Genomic DNA, 20712 nt, shown 5'->3' with positions numbered 1-20712 from the left:
AAGGTGCAACAATGTTGCCATACCCTTTGACAAACCTCCTGTAGTACCCCGTGAGTCCTAAAAAGGCTCTCACCTGTGTCTGAGTCTTTGGGGGTTCCCATGCCAGGATGGTATCAATCTTGGGTTGTAGGGGCGTCAACTGGCCGCTTCCTACCTGGTGACCCAAGTACACAATGGAGCCCTGCCCGATCTGACACTTACTTGCCTTGATCGTGAGGCCTGCCTTGAGCAGTGCCCTCAACACTTCCCAGAGGTGTTGCAAGTGTTCCTCCCAACTGATTGGCGCTGAACACTGCAATGTAATCCAGGTAGGCGGCACTGAAATCCTCCAGTCCAGCCAACACCTGGTTGACCAACCTCTGAATGGTGGCAGAGGCATTCTTCATTCCAAAGGGCATAACCCGATATTGGTAGTGCCCATCTGGTGTGGAGAATGCTGACCTCTCCTTAGCCCCATCGGTCAAGGTGATCTGCCAGTACCCAGACGTCAAATCAAACGTGCTGAGGTACCGTGCAGCTTCTAGCCGATCAATGAGCTCATCAGCTCTGGGGATGGGGTGTGCGTCAGTCCTGGTGATTGAATTGAGCCCTCTGTTTGTCCACACAGAACCGGAGTTCAGGTGTGGCACCCGGCGAGGCAGCCTTTGGGACCAAGACCACTGGGCTGGCCCAAGGACTTAGAGAACCGCAGCCTTAGGGCCCGGTGGCGCAGGATACGCCTAAAATCCCCGGGATCACCTGCCTTGTCAAATACAGAGACACGGACTCTTCGTCTGGCGTAGAAGATGATATTTATTAGCTGCAGCTAGTACAGTGGTCTTATAAGTCGTCAGTATAATGAGTTTCAAAAGAGACTGCCACTTAACTCCGTGGCGCACAGGTTTATATATGATACAATACAATGCAAAAATGCAATCATACAAGAGCAGGAGACATAAACAAACGTCATAGACAATGCTTTAAGCCCAAAGTAACTCAAGTTTCCTGGTTGTGTTTGCTACTCGACCCCTTGAGTAAATTATCGAGTGAATCCACACAATTCGATTTACAAGCAGAGAAAACACAGCTGTCTGTGTTTCAAGAATAGTAGTGAAACAGGAGAATACATGAGACATGTAGCGAAGGACAGCAGATAAGATAACTTGGAGGAAAGAATGGTGTGAGCCAACAAATAGTCCGGACGGGGATTTAATCAGCTCAGACAGGAATTAGTGTATTCGGCCAGACCCTGACACTCGTTAGTAAACATAAGCCAAGAAGCCACCTGACACGTGAAATGCAGAAAACGACAAAAACATCGCGTTCGCCGCGCTGCCTGAGTGAGGGCAACACAAGATGGCGGCGATTACAAAATGCAGGCTGAGCACGAACGAATTCATAATTTACAGAACCTCAGACCCTCCTTTTGCCATTACTCAGGCAAGAACAAACCTACTCATGTTAATCTGAGTCGGAATCAGCATCGATGTTCATAAAGTCCTCAAGCTGTTGCTGCACCATCATCCTAATATTCTCTATCCTCTGAGTTACAGGACGTGGAACGCATAAAGTAGCCAGTAGGCCACACACTGCAGGACCACATTGAACGCACAGGCAACAAGAAAATATGATGGCCAAAATTGCTCCCAGGAATGTCAAAATCTTCCATCCCCATGTTGACAATATTCTCCAAAACCATCCCATAAAAGACCAATCCCCTTCGTCCTGATGAATCGACTCGGAGATGGTATGCAATTTGGAAATGGCTTGATATGCTGCCGGAGCATCGTCTGGAATATAAATGCAGCAACTAGATCCGATCAATCTACAGACACCTCCTCGGTCTGCTAGGATCACATCTAACGCAATTCTATTTTGCAACGTCATAAGACGATCAGCCTGAAGTTCTGCTGTAATGTTACCTATTGCGCCTGCAGTAACATTAATGGTGGTCTCGACCACACAAACCAATTGCCTGATGTGTCTGCTGTTAACCATCGGGCCCTAAAAGGGAAGAAATCCTTTAAGGAAATCCCCTCCTTCTTGGGCTACCGTGTCCTTGGCATCAAATATACCTCGACTATATCTAATTCTATGGTGGTCTGACTGAGCCGAATATGTAGGGGGAAGAAGGAAGGCTACATAACAAGTTCCAGAAAAGTTGGAAGGGAGCCAGGTGTAAGCTCTATCTTTATAAACAAAATATGTTCCTTTGAATGGAACCAATGGAGGAAAATCAGGGGACAAGAAAATGTAGGTGTGTAAACAACTTTGCTTATTATCAGTTTTCTTACTGTTGACTTGGAGACAAAGATTACCTTGATGGGGTACAGTCCATACAGGGGAAGACTCACCCTTTTTAGACCAAGACTAGAAACATAGTGGGTAACATTCCACCCTTCATAAGCTCTCTTCTCATCTAACGAAATGTTGCCCTTTTCTACAATCTTAGCCATCACTACTATACCTTTGATCAAAGAGCTGTGGCTGAAATCCAATCCAGTCCCAGAAGTTTTTACAGGATTTCTAAGTTTGTTGTGGTATGCGGCCAAAAACATAGTCAAATAAGCCCAAGCTGAACCTTCATATGAGAAAGGGAGGACCAAATAAGGCATTCCCTTCTGTGTATCATGTGGCATAAGACCGCACACCCAACAGTCAGTCATATTAATAGCCAATTGGTGTTGGTGCAACAACTGGATAAACGTATTATTCATATATTCAGCTCTCCTTATCTGTTCATGAGGGGGTAGAGTATGCATTTTATGTGAAAAGACAGAAAGACGAGCGGTCAAAGAAGTTGTAGAATTAGCAACATTTCTCGGGTGAAAAACATGGACAATCCAACCTATGCAAGCTAATAGAATGCACAAAATCATAAAAATACACAAAGTGACGCCAAATCGACTACGCAATGATTTACAATATTTCAATCTCATTTCTTGATTCCTATTTTCCCTACCTATTGTTGTTGTACCATCCATCTTTATCTAAAAAAAAATGTTGCTCACGGCCATCTTCTTCAATCACTCAGCTATGTACGTCTGTATATCCTGAGGCACTAGCCACTTACTAAAAGAACAAAAACCAGGGTTACAGTCTGAGTCTCCTACCGTGACCCTGCGACGGAGACGGATGGCACATCTAATACTAAATATCATACAAAAAACAAGGAGGCAAGAGATCAGTACATATATATAAAAAAATGTCTTTGAATGATAAAAAGTGTTCAAAATATTCAGTTCTTCTGGTCAGCTCTCGACCTTAGGTTGTAGCGAGTTTTGCTCGGTACTGTCTGGTCCTTAAATAACGTTTTTGGATCCGTAGTGTCTATTCGAAGGTGCGTAGGCACAGCAGCTTGAAGAATGCCGTCATCTGCTTTCTCAGACTGAGTTCCATAGATTTGAGCATCACTGAAGGGAACAAAACAAGGGACGGCTGCAGTATCCGATTCTCTCATACCACTGCGATTCCACTGGTCAAAGGGTAATGGCAATGGCACTTTTTTACAGTGCACGCCATGTACCCAATTTCGCTTGCCGACCACTTTCACAGCCGTGCGGGTGACGAGCAAAACTTGCGTAGGTGTAGACCAGCGAGGCTCCAGATTCTTAGTCCGTTGAAAGTTCTTAATGCAGACCCAGTCACCGGGCAAAATGGTGTGACCTGGGTCCGTGGAGGCCTCTGGCAAAGCACTTTGTACCTGTTGATGAATAACACTTAATTTAGTAGTCAAATTATGTAAATAATCAATTAACAGAGGATATGGTATGTCAGAATATCTCTTGGGGCAAGGGACACCCCAAACATTAGCTGGGCGTCCAAATACCACTTCATATGGGCTAAGTCCCATACGAGAGTGTACAGTAGTTCTGGTTGACAAAAGAGCTAGGGGCAAGGCATCAGGCCAAGCAAGACCTGTACTGGCTTGAATCTTAGCTAGTTTAAGTTTGAGTGTACCATTACAACACTCAACCAAACCTGCTGACTGTGGATGGTTTGCCGCATGGAATTTTTGTCTGATACCCAGACCAGAACATACTTTCTGCATAATTTGACCCACAAATTCACTTCCATTGTCACTCCAGACAATTCGCGGCAAACCAAATCTGGGGAAGAACTCTTTAAGTCGCACCTTGGCAGTTGACAGAGCCGTGTTATCTTTCAGGGGGTAGGCCTCTATCCAGCGGGAAAAGGCACATACCACCACCAGAACATACTTAAGGTTGTTGCATCGATCCATATAAATGTAATCGATCTGCAACACTTTAAAAGGATATGACGGGGGAGAAAAATGACCTGCCGGAGTTGGGGTACCTTTTCCTGGGTTATGCATTAGACAAACAATGCAATGCTTAACCACGTTCTCTGCACATTTTGGAATTCCTTCATTCTGCCATACAGGAGCCAAGAGTTTACAAATGCCTTTCACACTAATGTGAGCTGGACCATGAGCCATAGTTACAACCGGCAATACATAAGCGTCCGGTAATAACCATCGCTGATGTTCCGAAAATTCCATCCAACAACCCGCCAAGTCCAACATTCCCTTACTTTCTTTCCACGTTCTTAATTCTTTCCCAGTTGCTTCTCCTTGAATCGTTTTCACACTCTCAATCGTGTCTTCACACATTCCAACTTCCCTAACCCAATTTGCAGGACCTGCCACATACATTCGACTAGCTGTATCTCTAGCTGTAGTTCTTGCTACTTCGTCTGCGAACACATTTCCATTACCCACATCATCTGTAACTTTCTTATTTGCGCTGCATTTTATGATTGCTATCTGTGAAGGTAAGGTAAGTGACTGAAGAAGATCAGTCACTAATTGACCATGCTGGATCTTTGTCCGTGAGAGGTAAATAATCCTCTCTCCCTCCATAACCTGCCAAAACTATGAGCAACACCAAAAACATACTGGTTGTCTGTGTACACATTCACTCTCTTTCCCTTTGCCAACACACATGCTCTAGTCAAGGCTATTAATTCAGCTTGCTTGGGCTGAATTATGTCCAATACGTGCCGTCTCAACAATTGTGCATAAGGTGGTGACAGCATAAGCAGACGTAGTCTCACCATTTGGAAGCTTGAAACAAGAACCGTCCATCCATAGGGTCCCATCCGGATCCTTGAGCGGAGTGTCCTTCAAATCAATCCTACCCTTCGTTTCTTCTTCGGTCCGAAGAAAACAATCATGTTTTTCCTGAACGTCTTTCTCATCTGGCAGTGGCAACAGTGTAGCTGGATTTAACGTGTTACATCTTTTGATGTACACATGACTCGCTAAAAGATGCTGTGTTCTAGTTCTGTTCAACAAGGTATCCACTGCATGTGGAACCATAACAATGAGTGTGTTATCAAACACTAATCCAGCAGATTGTCTGATAGAAATCGCTGCAGCTGCTGTAGCTCTAAGACAACTGGGCAAAGCTTTAGCTACTGGGTCTAGTGTAGCAGAGAAATAGGCACATGGCCTCTGCTTATCTCCAAATAACTGTGTCAAAACTGAAAATGCGCAACCCTCTCTCTCGTGAACGTACAGCGTAAAGGACTTGCTATAATCTGGGGTACCCAACACTGGAGCAGAACATAGAGCACGTAGGTCAACAAAGCTTTTCTGACATTCATCCCTCCAAGGGAGCGGATGTGGCGTATCTTTCAACGTTAATGCCAACAATGGTTTAGCCAAAAGTGAAAAATTAGGAATCCATTGTCTACAGTAGGAAGTGATACCCAAAAAGGCACGTACTTCTCTCTGCGTGGTGGGTACAGACATCTGTCCAATAGCATGAATACGTTCTGGGGTCAATCGCCTTCCCTCCTTCGACAAGAGATGACCGAGATAGGTAACCTCTTGGCGGGCATATTGCAACTTAGAGGGAGATACCTTATGATGTAGAGCAGACAAATGATGCAACAATGCAACAGTCACTTCCTTACACACATCTTCCGTATCAGCAGCCACCAACAAATCATCCACATACTGAATAGGTGTAGCACCAGGAGGCAAAGAAAAAGCATCAAGTTGTGATTTAAGAGCCTTGCTATAGATAGAGGGGCTTTCACAATAGCCTTGGGGAGCTCTCTTAAACCTAAATCTTCGGCCACCGAGAGAGAAACCAAAGATATCCCTACTTTCTTCAGCAATAGGAATACTAAAGAAAGCATTCTTGAGGTCAATAACCGAAAATCAAGCTGCCGAAGCAGGAATCATCGTCAACAAAGCTGTTTTTTTTTTTTAAGTTCAAGAGGATTTTATTGAGAAAAAAGAAGTTATACAAATAGTAAAACCAAATACAATATAAGTGATACATTCGGCCACAAGTTGAAAAAATACAAACAGGAGCTCAACTTGGGAAGTGAGAAAAATATCTGTGAATCAGATTAAAAAAGAAATCGATGAGAAATAGAGGATCTGAACCAATATAGGCCTTCCGCAAGTAAAAGCAAACCGTATCACTTTCTGATTTGAAAATGGGGACAAGGGAGGAAACAGAAGAAGAGAAAGATAAGTAGAAAAGCAGAGAAGATAGTAGCAGAAAAGATGAAAGGGAAGAGAGGACAGGAAAGCAGAAAGAAGAAAAAGAAGGATTCCCACAGAACTAACCCAATCTAGAACAAAGAACAGATAATAATTAGACAGACAAATCAACAGGGAACTGAGGGACCAACCCTTTCGAGGAGAGTTCCATATAATCATCCAAGGCTGTCCAAACCCCTTTAGAAATGGAAGGCGTAAGGTGTGCTAGATCGACCGAGGTGTGGGCACTGCGTAAAAAGGATATCCACGCCCACCACGTATGGTAAGAGACAGACGAAAAGGATTTCCATTCCATAAGAATGATTTTAACCGTAACAGTCAAGAGAAGATCTAGTAACTGTAATTCCAAAGGGTCCAAAGGGAGAGGGGTAGGAGAAGCCAAGGGGCCTAATAAGACTAAGGGAAAGGAGAGATGAAGTTCAATGTTAAAAATAAGAGATAAGTGTTTCTGAATGAGGTCCCAAAAAGGTTTAAGTAAGGAGCAGTGATAAAACATATGGGGAAAATCACCAGCCACCAAACCGCAACTCCAGCAGAGATCATCGTCTTTAAGGTTGAGCGAATGAAGACGTACAGGCGTCCAGTGGAGGAGATTGATCGAGAAAAACTTGGATTGCATAAGGGAGGGAGCTATTTTATTACGGAGAGCTAATTTACCAATGGATTGCCAAGCTTCGGATGAGATATGGTCCGTGATGTTATGATCAAAATGACGGGACCATTTTTGTTGTACAACCGTCTGATCAGGAAGCGAAGCAGAGGACAGAAATTTATATATTTTAGAGGCAACATGACCAGATTTGATCCAGATGTGGAAAAGCGAAATGGTGGAGGAGGAGGGGTGAAGACGGACTTTAGAGACGGCAACCTTGATTTTAAGAAAGGTATAAAAGTCGATATTTGTCAAAGAGTGTTTGTGAGCCAAGGAAGAGAACGGTAAGGGGTCACCAGAGTCACTATACAGATGTTGAACAAGAGAGATACCCTTTGCTGCCCAATATGCCATGAGGGTGGGAGAAATATTAAGCTTGATTTTGGAGTTTCTCCAAATAGAAGACCATCTAGTTTTATGCAGAGGAATGGCCGCCTTCCTATCTAATTTCTTGACCGCAGCAATTGTATCAATAATAATAGAGCGGGAAAACAAAATATGCAAAGACGATGTAGTACAAAAAGAGGCAATAGGTAAAGGTGATGCCAAATCCTGTTCTATGAGCAACCAAGAGGGAATATGACGAGGTGGAGGAGCGAACCACAACGCACCCTGAGAGGCCAAGAAAGCTGTTTGGTACTTCTCCCAATCAGGAAAGTTACATCCTCCCATATCACAGGGTCGACGCAAATATTTGTATGCTAAACGAGCTCGTTTACCATTCCATAGGAATTTAGATGTTAGAGCATCAATTTCTCGAAAGAAGGAATCAGACAATTTAAGCGGGAGCATGGAGGAAACAAAATTAATAATCGGCGTGATCATCATTTTTAGAGTTTGTAGGCGACCCCACCATGAGATATGTTTTGGAGACCATGTATCCAAAAGACTACGCACTTTGAGGAGAGTCTGAGATTCATTATAAGCCACAGTAGCATGAAGAGTAGAACAGAAATAAATTCCCAGATATTTGAGATGTTTATATTGCCACTTAAAACCAGCCAAACCCATATGAGCAGGAAAACAATAGGCATTTAAAGGGAACATCTCCGTCTTATCCTTATTGAGGGTGTAACCCGAGACCGTTGAAAACAAGGAGATGGTGTCAGAGATAGCAGGTATGGCCACGGCGATATCGTCCGAGAAAATTAGAACATCGTCCGCGTAAGCGGCAGTTTTAAGACAATGAGGGCCAAAAGAAAAACCTTTTATATCAGGGTGTAAGTCAATTAACCGAAGAAGAGGATCAATAGATAATAAAAATAAGAGAGGGGACAAGGGACATCCTTGTCTCGTACCCTGACGAAGATTAAAAAACGAAGACGTAGCACCATTAACTCTAATATTAGCTTTAGGTTGGGAATATAGGGACATTACCATATTAATGAAAGAGTCTCCGAGGTTATGCGCGCATAAAACAGCTCGGAGGAATGGCCAAGAAACCTTGTCGAAGGCCTTTTCCGCATCAAGGGCCAAGGCCGCAGCAGGGAGATGCGATCGCTTGGCAGCACCGATAATATGACAAAAAGTGCATATATTATCCCTTGCAAGACGACCTTTTACAAAACCAGTTTGGGAGGGATGCACCAGATGGGGAATAAAGGCTTCTAACCTTTTAGCTAGGATTTTAGCAAAAATCTTTGCTTCCATGTTTAGGAGGGAAATAGGACGGAAGTTTTTAGGATCCGAATGATCTTTCCCCTCCTTCGGAATTACAACAATAGTGGCTTCAGCAACCGAACCAGAAACAGATCCATCCTGAACAAAAGAATTAAAGACCGATTGTAACTTAGGGACAAGCGAAGGAAGAAATGTTTTATAAAATAATATTGGATAGCCATCAGGGCCAGGGGCTTTACCAGAACGTGTGGCCTTAATCGCAGCCACTATTTCTTCAGAAGAAATAGGGTCATTTAGAATAGAGCGATCTTCCTCAGAGACTGACTGAATCGGAATTGATTTTAAAAAATCTTGACATTGGTCAAAAGAGGATTGGTTAGAAGGAGTATATAATTTATTATAGAAGTCGCGAAAAACTTCAAGGATGTCTTCTGTTTGGAATTTTTTAGAGCCGGTGTGGTCCGTAATAGAAGAGATTTGCGAGGATTTAAAAGAACAATCTTGAAATTTTAAGGTAGCAGCCAGAAGTTTCCCAGCCCTATTCTTTAATAGTAGCTTCTTGGACTTTTGTGCTTGGACACCAATATGAGCCCTTTTAGTAACAATTGTATTATATTTGTACTTTAGGCATTTTAATTGTTGTAAACAAGACGGATCCTTAGTATGCCGGAAGGAGGCTTCAAGAGTTTTGATTTCAGAAGATAAATCTGTAAGTTCTTTTTTAATCGATGAGTTACGCTTGGACATACATTTGATAACCTGCCCCCGGAACGTGCATTTAAAAGAGTCCCATAAAACAATCGGGGAAGAGACAGATCCCTCATTTTCACGGAAAAAAGTATCTATAGCTGTAGAAAATTCAGCAACCTGGGAAGAGTCATGTAGTACTTCAGTATTTAGTCTCCATGAACGAGAACGTGGTTTAGGGGCAAAGGATGATAGCGTGAAACTGACCGCAGCATGATCAGAGACCACTATAGGGTGTATAAGCGGAGCGGAAGAAGATGAGACAAGAGAGGAGTGAACTAGGAGATAGTCAATACGAGAGAAGGAAGAGTGAGGCGAAGAGAAGAAAGAAAAATCACTACCAGTAGGATTATGAAGACGCCAGATATCCTGAAGATGGGAGATGGAACACATGTTAAGCATTTGTTTGTGGGATTTTGGAGGACGAAACTGAAATGAAGAATTCCTATCTAAGAGAGGGTCCATTGGTAAATTAAAATCGCCACCAACAATGAGATTACCAGCATGTGGGGTGTTATTCAATGTGGTGGTAATGGATTTCCAAAAAGTGGGGTCATCAGCGTTCGGAGCATAGATATTCATAACATATAAATCGTGCTGACCATCCGACAATTTAGATAACAGCCACCGACCCTCAGAATCATGATTAGAAGACATTATTGATAAACCAGAGTTCCTCGAGATTAAAGTAACAACCCCATTCCGTTTGCCAGAGGCATCAGAACAAGCAACATCCGACACCCAATCCTTCTTCAAAAACAAGGCTTCGCTATTAGTGATCTTGGACTCTTGAAAAAGAACCAAATCTGCAGAGAGAGACTTACAATAATCCAAAATTTTTGACCTCTTCACCGGATGATTCAACCCCTTAACATTGAGGGATAACACATTTAAGCCTGGCATGTAGAAAGAGAGGGGTAAACAGAAGACGACACTGATAATAGATAAAGAAAATACGCCATAAAGACAAGGGACCAACCATGAAACAAAAGAAATACGGTGGGAGCGTGCATGTGGGAGAACCAGGAGAAAAAAAGAGAAAGAAGAGATGACAAGAGAATAGAAAGGAGAAAGAAAAGAAGTAGGAGGGAAGGTCTAAAAAAGACCCATATCATGCAAGGGAGAACGTGGAGAAAGCGAGCAAGGGACCCGTACAAGGAGCAACAGTGGGTAAAAACAGTAGCCCAATTCTAAAATATAACAGCTGATAGCAGGAAAAACAGAACTGGTAACAAGGAACAAGTACTATCGGAAGACATCGTTACAATGTAAAGAATAAAATTGATAAAGAAAGAGTGCTACATTGCAGTGTAGGTAAAAAACACCACCTAGCGAACGAGCTAATTAGAATACGTCACAATAATAGAATAAATAACAACAAAAACTCATATGAGAAAAAGCCTAAACAGTATATAAAATTGAAGTGAATAAAATATATATCGTAAAAGATAACCACATATTTAAAGAACAAACTCTAACAGCATACGTCAGTACTATGAAGTTGAATTATAGAAGTAAGAAAATAGCGATGTATGAGAAAGGAACTGTCAAAAAACAGCACCGTAAATGAATAAAAGAGAGAGAGAATAGAAATAGAGGAACAAGAGAAATAAATATCAAACCTAATACTGAAGAAAACTACACCAAATATAATATACCAATATCTTAGCAGTAGATATATGTATAATGAATAAGATTAGTAAAATAAGTAATAACACAGTAAATATATAAGGTACATCCTAAACAGTAGATAAATGCAAGGCATATAATATACTCATAGTAAAAGATAACATCATAAATGAGGAAAAGGCATACCTGTATAGGATAAGAATAAGAAAGTCAGATATAGAAGGAAAAAAGTAGAAATGTAAGGGAGCAGATATGGAGAGAAAGAGGGGAAATGGTATATAAAAAGAAAGAGAAAAAAAACCCGTACTAGAGAAAAGAAAGAAAGGTTAGAGAAGTGAGTAGGAGGAACAGAAAAGGACGACAGCTAAGAACTAACAGAGCGAGAAAGTGGATAGGAGTAGAATACAGGAGAAGAAAACAGTGGAAAGACAAAAAGCGTTCACACAGAAAAAGAAAAACATACGGAGAAGAGAGATAAAACCGAGAGCAACATGAAGAAAAAGAAGAGCAGAAGTAGCACGAACAAAGCAAGAAGGAGAGACCGGCAAAGAAGCCAGCTGGAGAGAGATTAGAAAGCATGCAGTCAGAAAAATACAACCAGAAACAAACAATAAACAGCTCAAGTTCCCAAAGAACCAGGAGTCTGCGAAGTTGCTCTTTGGATTTCCATCTCTATCTCGTAAAAGTCAATATAACATTAGCCTATCAGGAAGAACAGGAAGAGAAAAACATAAGAATATAGAAAGCCACCCTAAAGGAAACCGAAGGAGACAGTTCAAGTGCCCGAGGCACCAGGATCCTGTGAAGTCGCCCTCTGAATCTCCATCTGTATCTCCATCTGATTATCCAGGAAGGTAGCTAAGTCCGTCGGCTCATCGAAGATTCTGGAACGTCCTTTGTAGGAGATGCGGAATTTGGAAGGACCAGCAAAGGAAAAGGGAATGTTCATCTCAGAGAGACGTTTTCTCAGATTAAGGAAGCCCTTCCTTCTTATGACTGTGTCCCTGGCAAAGTCTTGAGAGATTGAAATCCGATGACCTTCCCAAACAACATTTTTAGTCTTACGCATGTGAGCAAGAATTTGTTCCGTATGTTGATGACGCAGTGGCTTAAAAATTATTGCTCTCGGCTGGGTGGCAGACTTAGAACGAAAAGTAGGAACACAATGTGCTCTTTCTATCTCAAAGTCTCTCTGAAATGAGATTTGTAAAGTATCAGGAAGCCAATGGTACAAAAACTCAATCATAGAGGAAGATGATTTCTCTGCATCTTCCGGCAGGCCAGAAATGCGTAGGTTAGATCTACGATTACGGTCCTCCTGCTCAGTGAGATCTTTACGCAAAGCCGCCATTGAACGCTCCAAGTGGCTGAGAGACTTGGTTTGCTTCTGTATAGTATCCTCAGAGGAACTTATACGTGACTCAGTGGCCGACACTCGAAGAGAAAGGGCTTTGAAGTCATTCCTAATGGCGGACACCTCTACTTGCAGTAAGTCCGTATTAGTTTTTGTAGATTGGGCAATATCATGCACCTCATTAAGGCGCGCTAATATCGCGTCAAGAGTAGATGTGGTGTCTGACTGAACAGTCTCAGGTGTAGGGGACAATGACTTAAGGCGTTTAAGCGAAGCGCCAGCATCCTTTGGGTCCTTATGAGTTGTGGACCGGCCCATACTTGCAGCCATGAGAGACAGACTCTGTGAAAAAAAATACACAGCCACTTGAGAAAAAAAAAACTGCGTAGTTGCACCCTCAAAAAAGAAATACAACACGCCAGACGGTAGGAGCGCTAAATCAATGACATTGGCGGACTTATATGACGAGCAGGCATCAAAATGAATGGCAGAGCCTCTTATAAATCAAGAGGTCACAGCAAGAACATTGTGAGGAAAAAGCAGTTCCAGTCACAGAGAGCAGTGCTGAAGAAAGAGAGAGCCTGCAACACAGTATCTAGCCACGTAGCACAAAGAGCATAAAAAGGGAAAAAAAAGATGTTACCAGTTCAGCGCCGTTAGGAATAGTTGCCAGAGTACCCCCACATCGGCAATAGTGTAGCAAAACAGCACATTTGATGATAAGGCGCCGGCTCCGTCACCAGCGGTAAGATGGCGGCCACCTGTGAGGAGATCCAGCGTCAGTGCAGCTGACCGGGGAAAAACATGCAGCCGTCCGGCCGAAATCGCCGAAAAAGGTATCCGTCAACTCACGTCACCTTCCGGCCCCCGGAAAATGTCATTCTAGTGAAAAAGGGCATTCGGGAAGCGGCTGGTAACCTCCGACAGCTCCCGCTCGCTTAAGAGCTCAAGCGCGGCACGCCATGTTCCAGCGGCGCGCAAGCCACGCCCCCTCATCGTCAACAAAGCTGTAATGTCCGGAACAACAGGAAACTGTGGCACAACAATTTTATTGACCTCTCTAAGGTCAATAACAAATTGATAGACAGGAGGCTGCGAAGGATCAGTTATTTTAAGGATAAGAAGAACGGGACTGTTACAAACATTGCCTCTCCTCTCTTCAACCACACCTTTCTGAATGAAATCATCGACAATAGCCAAAAGTGCTCTTTCTCCATCACTGGAGATACGGTATTGGGGAATGCGTGGCATCTTCACATTCTCTTTAATAGTAACAACATACGGTGGGATCGCAAGACAACCCACGTCATTTGGGCCTGTAGCCCAAAGACTTTCAGGAAGAGAAAGCAACTCAGATGGGAATTCGTCCTGAGACAGATACACGGAAGATGTCATTTTCTTTCCCAATGTAAGATGCACACCCGAAGGGGAACAGTACAATGTTGCATGTAATCTTTTTAACAAATCCAAACCCAGCAAGTTCTCACCGCAACCAGTTGTCAGAATAAGCGGAGCATTCAAATCATAAGGACCAATTGAAACAGGCAAGGGACAAGAAACCGGATTACGAACTGGGGTGCCAGAAAATCCTACAGAAGTATTTATTAAGCCAGACAAAGGTGCCACAGGGAGTTTAGCATGCATAATAGACCTTCTCATTGCACCAGTATCCAAAAGAAACAGTTCTGAAACACCCATAGTATTGATCGTGAAATATGGCCCATTTTGATCTACTGGAATCGACACAACTCCCTCACTTCGTCCATGGCTGTCCTATTCAATCTGAAAATCATCAGCCCTGTCTTCACAATAATCGTCATTATAATACTGCGTGGACTGAACTCTCGTGGAGCAGATATCCCATTATTACGCTGTAATAAAACCGGACAACTATTCTTGAAATGTCCCTCTTCTCTACAATACGCACATTGATTAGTACCCAACGGAAGACGTGGCGTGAAATACTCGGGTTTCTGAAACACCTTCTGAAACAGCGGGGGTTAAGAAAACTGAGGCTGTGCAGAACGTGGAGGATAAGCTTGCTGTAAAAGAACCTTCATTTTCAAATCTTTATTTTTCTTCTCTTGTTTCTCTTTCTCCTCCTTATCTCTATTCTCATAATATTGTGCAGTAGCCAGTATTTTAGCAGGGGAAGAGACAGCCCATGCACTTTCAGAACTCTTTAGTTTATTGGACAATTCAGGAAGCAAGTTGTATACAAACTTATCCACAAACAACCGCTGGCCACCCTCTGCACTCAAATCCTGACCACTATGATCAATAAACGTCTCCTCAAAACGGGTGAAGAAATCCGAAACGCTTTTATCTTTCCTGTGCTTGCATGCGGCCAGCTTATCCCAATTAACTCGCACCACGGGCATCATAGTTTTCATTAATTCAATTATTCTGCCTGGTAGGGCCGTAATCAGATCATCGGGTTGCGCACCACCCACTTGACCTGCATCAGCAGGTCTAATAGCAGCCCAATCACCGCCTTACTCAGCATTATGATTCTCCCTACGGATCCGTGCCCACAATGCTTGTGGAACAACATTCCCAAACAACATATCAATATCGGCCAAATTCATAATACAAGCGTCAACTGTTTGAGACAACTCCTTATAATATCCAGCCGGATTTTTACGCGGGTTCGGAAGAGTTTGTTTAAGCGTCAATACACCAGACCTTTTCCAGGGTTCGTGAACCCATATACGCTGAAAATGAGCAGGGACAGCAGGCAGACCAACTACTGCGTCCCTCCATACGGGAGGAACTTCACGCATCGGATAATTCTTAACGCCTTTGGTTTTGGTAGGATCAGTCTCGGAAAGAGACAAAGATAAAAAACATTGTTCGAAACGCAATGAGTTTATTCACCGCGTATGCGGCTCGTGGCCCTACAATAAAGCCTTTATCGAAATTGGCTTGTAACTTCAATAGCTCAGAAGGAACTATATCTAACCCCATATCTTCCCAACCTTTAATAAGAGTCTGACACATGACATTAAAAACATATCTCTGTGTGGGCTCTACCCATTGGTGAAAAGAACTCATAATATCTTCTGTACTATAGTCCAGTCCTCTCTCGATCCATTTACGAGCGAGGGAACCCAAAACTACTTTCTCGTCCAGGAGAGGAAGTTGACAATGGGATTGTCATCTAGAAAAAGCTGGAGACAGATTCAAAGATCTGAGAAGAGGAGAAAAGTAATTGGAGACAGCATCAGCTAATCTCTTATGCGACGTAGGGGAATCCCTCGAGAGAATGGGAAGCAATACAGAAGTAGAAGGTAATGGAGACTGAAATGTAGTCGGCTGAGGAACAAAAGTGGGAATTGGTAGAGGTGGGGGCTGAATTGTAGGCTGTAAAGACGGAGCGAAAACAGGCAGGGAAACATTAACGGGCTGAGCCGGTTGCTGAATAATCGGCAATTGAGCAACCACTGGTTGAGCAATAGGAGGGGGCAACAAAGGTGCAGTAGGATTTTGGGCATAGGGCGGAGGTGAATTCAATAAACAAGACATTAAGGAATCTTCTTCTAATTCCTTACTCTTATCTGAAGAGGAAGTAGGCAACACCGGATAGCATCTATCTATCGCCATGCGATGCTGTCTTTCTGATATTTCATTCGCACCATCTGTTTCATTATTTTTAAACTGTTGAGCGGCCTCTATAATGGACATGTATTGTGCCTTCTTATCCTTTTTCGCTTGCTTAATTTCCTTTTGTTTGGCTTCTTTACGCCAAAGGTGGAAAGAGTCAAACATTGCCGGCCGGGCTTTTAGTTTAAACAGGATCGTTTCCAAATTATCTAGTATGGCGGAGTCAAAACTACCATTTGGGGGCCATCTCAAAACAGACACAATTTTACGTGTATCGGACCCACGTCTCATTAAAGGTAATGGGACCAATGCCATGTTTAGAATAGAGCTCATAAGTGGGAGTTCCAACTGGAGGAATTGGACATGAATCTTCCAACTGGGAATCCCTCGTACAACCTAAACAACAAATTCTTTTAAACTTACTCAATCCAGGCATTGTTACTTCTCTAGACTATTCGCAAACAACAAGGGGTATAAATCAATGAAACAGTACAAACGTACTCACCCCTTGGCTTCAGTTATTGCAATGACTGAATCGAAAACCCAAAAACAGAACAAAGCAAGGAATTGTGGGAGCGACCCACCAAATACTTAACTAAGGATCGCCCTACACCAGCGAAGGTCCGTCTATCGTCTCGCTTTACCAAACATCATCAGAAGGGTCCAAGGCAGGGCGACAGTCAGGGCAGCAGTCTTCAGTAGCCGTCGGAAAGGAGTAGCCGCGCTGTCAAAGACCTTCGGTCCACTTGCGACATACAGGGGTCGATCACAAGGTGCGCGTCCTCCAGAATTTTCTTGCGGGGCTCCTCACGTCCCTCGGGCTTAACCGCTACCTCTGAAGTCGCCCTACGTTGGGCGCCAGTTGGAGAACCGCAGCCTTAGGGCCCGGTGGTGCAGGGTACGCCTAAAATCCCCGGGATTCACCTGCCTTGTCAAATACAGAGACACGGACTCTTCGTCTGGTGTAGAGGATGATATTTATTAGCTGCAGCTAGTACAGTGGTCTTAGAAGTCGTCAGTATAACGAGGTTCAAAAGAGACTGCCACTTAACTCCGTGGCACACAGGTTTATATATGATACAATACAATGCAAAAATGCAATCATACAAGAGCAGGAGACATAAACAAACGTTATAGACAATGCTTTAAGCCCAAAGTAACTCAAGTTTCCCGGTTGTGTTTGTTACTCGACCCCTTGAGTAAATTATGGAGTGAATCCACACAATTCGATTTACAAGCAGAGAAAACACAGCTGTATGTGTTTCAAGAGTAGTCGTGAAACAGGAGAAAACATGAGACATGTAGCGAAGGACAGCAGATAAGATAACCTGGAGGAAAGAATGGTGTGAGCCAACAAATAGTCCGGACGGGGATTTAATCAGCTCAGACAGGAATTAGTGTATTCGGCCAGACCCTGACACTTGTTAGTAAACATAAGTGAAGAAGCCACCTGACACGTGAAATGCAGAAAACAACAAAAACATCGCGTTCGCCGCGCTGCCTGAATGAGGGCAACACAAGATGGCGGCGATTACAAAATGAAGGCTGAGCACGAACGAATTCGTAATTTACAGAACCTCAGACTGTTGGAAGACTCAATGACCCCTAAAGCAAACATCTTGGAGATTTCCTCCTTAATGTAAGCCCTAACCTTGTCAGTCACTCTGTAAGCCTTGTGCTTCACAGGAGGACTGTCACCAGTGTCCACATCATGGACGCACCAATCTGTGACACCAGGAACCAAGGAAAATAGATCAGAGAATTGTCCCAACAGTTGGTGACAATCTTGCTGCTGTTCAGGGGTCAGTGTTGCAGAGAGGCTGACACAATCCACTGACCCATCTTGCTCTGCTGCAGACAGGAGTAACGAAGAGGCTCGGTCTCCTCCTCCATTTCATCATCTGTCGCTAGGAGCATGCCCACTTCGGACCTTTCTAAGTGGGGCTTCAGGCGGTTAACATGAAGGACCCTCAAAGGGTTCCTTGGAGACCGCAAGGTCACCAGGTTGGTGACATCACTCTTGCGCTCCACCACCTCATATGGACCAGTCCACCTGTCTTGGAGCGCACAAGGCTCCACAGGGGCCATGACCCAAACTTTCTGTCCAGGCTGAAGCTCAATCAGAGTGGCATTCTGATCGTACCACCGCTTCATCTCTTCCTGGCTGGCTTCCAGATTCGCCTGAGCGAGATCCCTGAAACGCCTGGTTTGGTTTCTGAAGGCCAGCATGTAGCTATATACATCCTGGGGAGGTTTCCTAGGAGATTGCTCCCAGCCTTCCTTTACCAAACTCAAAGGTCCTCTTACCGGGTGACCATACAAAAGCTCAAAGGGGCTGAACCCTAGAGACTTCTGCGGCACCTCTCAGTAGGCAAACAGAAGGCGTGGCAAGAGGACGTCCCACTTACGCCTCATTGGTTCTTCAAGACCCATGATCCTGCCCTTAAGGGTCCGGTTAAATCTTTCAACCAGCCCATTACCTTGTGGGTGGTAAGGAGTGGTGAACTTGTAGGTAACACCACACTCCTTCCACAGAGACTTCATATAATTGGAAATGAAGTTTGTACCTCGGTCAGACACAACCTCTCTGGGGAACCCCACACGGGAGAAAATCCCCATCAATGCACGTCCCACCACGGGGGCCGTCACTGTCCTGAGTGGAATGGCTTCCGGGTACCGGGTAGCATGGTCCACTAAGACCAGGATAAACCTGTTGCCCATGGCTGTATTGGGGTCCAGTGGCCCCACAATGTCAATGCCCACCCGTTCAAAGGGGGTACTGACTACGGGAAAAGGTTGGAGAGGGGCCTTGTGCCTCCTTCCACTTTTCCCACGTCCTACAATGAGTATCTGAACTCTTTCTCATCTGGGGATAATACAAGTGGGAGACACGCCTTTCAAGGGTCTTGTTCTGCCCCAGATGACCAGCTAACGGAACATCATGAGCCAAACCCAGTAGGAAGGCTCTGAAGCGCTGGAGTACCACCAGCACACGGGCTGACCCAGGCTCAGCAACCTTAGGCTCGCTATACAGGAGATCATTCTCCCAGTAGATCCAATGTGATCCAGACTGGTCACCTGCTGCCTGGTTTGTGGCCTGTTGCCTCAAACCTACAAGAGAAGGGCACTTCTTTTGCTCTTCACAAAATTCTTCCCTGGAGGGACCCCCTTCTTGCTGCCAGTGGGTCAGCTCAGGTAGGTTCCCAAGTTCAGAAACGTGCTCACTAGTGGGTTTCATGGCATCCCCCTCAGGGTCTACCTCCTCCTGGACCGTGGAGGCCCTGACCTCTTCTCTTTAAGGCAGATCCCTGGGCCATATTTTCAGGCTCCAGGGTCTCTTGAACACCCTTAGCTGCCATAGACTGAGTGGTCACACATGCCCACTCAGGCAGACCCAACATCTCCAAATGCGCCTTCCTCTCCACCTTAGCCCAAGGGGAGCTTTCTAAATCATTGCCTAACAGACAATCAACAGGCATGGAAGGCCTCACAGCTACTTGAAGAGTACCAGAGACCCCCCCCCCCCCACTGAAAGGGAACCTGAGCCACCTTGCAATGGCTCTCTGTGTTGTCAGCGGCAACAACTGGGAAGAATGCATGAGGGACTACCTGCTCCTCAGAGAACAAGTGACACTTGAAAGCTGTCACACTCGCTCCTGTGTCTCTGAGAGCCTCCACTCTATGGCCATTGATGGTCACCCACTGCCTGTATTTATTAGTGTTATCAGGTAGCTGAGCTCTAGGGACCATCTCAAAATCTCCTAATGAGACAAGGGACCTTTCTGCCGGACCCCACCCACCTTGGGCACCCATCTCCTCCCCACCCAGGGCTGCACTGGCCATCTGACGGGGTGGTGCACGGGGTGGCACATACTGTCCTTTCTGAGGACACTGGGGATCATACCAACGGTGTCCCACCTGCTTACACTGAAAGCAGGTAACAGGCCCACTATGAACAGGTTGACTTCTTTTCAGGGGGAGGCTGGGAACCCATACCCTGGTTCCCTTGGGAATTACTTTGGAGACCTTTTTGGAACTCCCTCTGTTTACCCTTGTCCCCCCCACTCTTTTGCTGGGGACCCTGCCCACCTTTGGCGGAGTCTCCCACAAGACCCTTGTGGACCCTGGTACTGACCCAGTGGTCTGCCTCCTCAGCAAGCTTTCTAGGATTAGTCAACTTGCTATCAACAAGGTGCTGGCGTAGCTCTGGAAAACAATTAGCAGATGAGTGCTCCCTGGCAATCAAATCATATAGAGCTGAAAAATTATCAACATTGCTACCCCTCACCCAACCATCCATGGCTCTGCAAAAGAAAGACACATATTCTACCCAAATGGTTCCCTCCAGTTTCTTACAATACCTAAACCTCTGTCTATAGAGCTCGGGAGTTAACCCATACCTTGCCATCAGTGCTTCCTTCATGTGGTTATAAGACATCCTATGCTCCCTGGGCAGGTCTAATAAAGTGTCCCTACCTTCAGTGACAAAGCGGCCCCACAACCCCGCTCCCCAATCCTTCTCAGGGACCCGGTGGGTCAACATTGCTATCTCATAGGCTGCAAACCACTGACCAATATCTTCACCTT

General features: G+C 44.5%; 1 protein-coding gene across 1 annotated transcript in view; it reads right to left on the bottom strand.

The window, feature by feature from the left end:
* The window catches only part of LOC144771874 (cilium assembly protein DZIP1-like), a 1571028-nt gene that overhangs the window by 822359 nt on the left and 727957 nt on the right, over window positions 1-20712 (bottom strand). The gene's annotated exons all lie outside the window — the stretch shown is intronic.

Source organism: Lissotriton helveticus, chromosome 8 (genome assembly GCF_964261635.1).
Source record: "Lissotriton helveticus chromosome 8, aLisHel1.1, whole genome shotgun sequence".
Classification (NCBI taxonomy): domain Eukaryota; kingdom Metazoa; phylum Chordata; class Amphibia; order Caudata; family Salamandridae; genus Lissotriton; species Lissotriton helveticus.
Note: the sequence above shows the minus strand (reverse complement) of the source record. Positions and strands in the feature narration are given on the sequence as shown.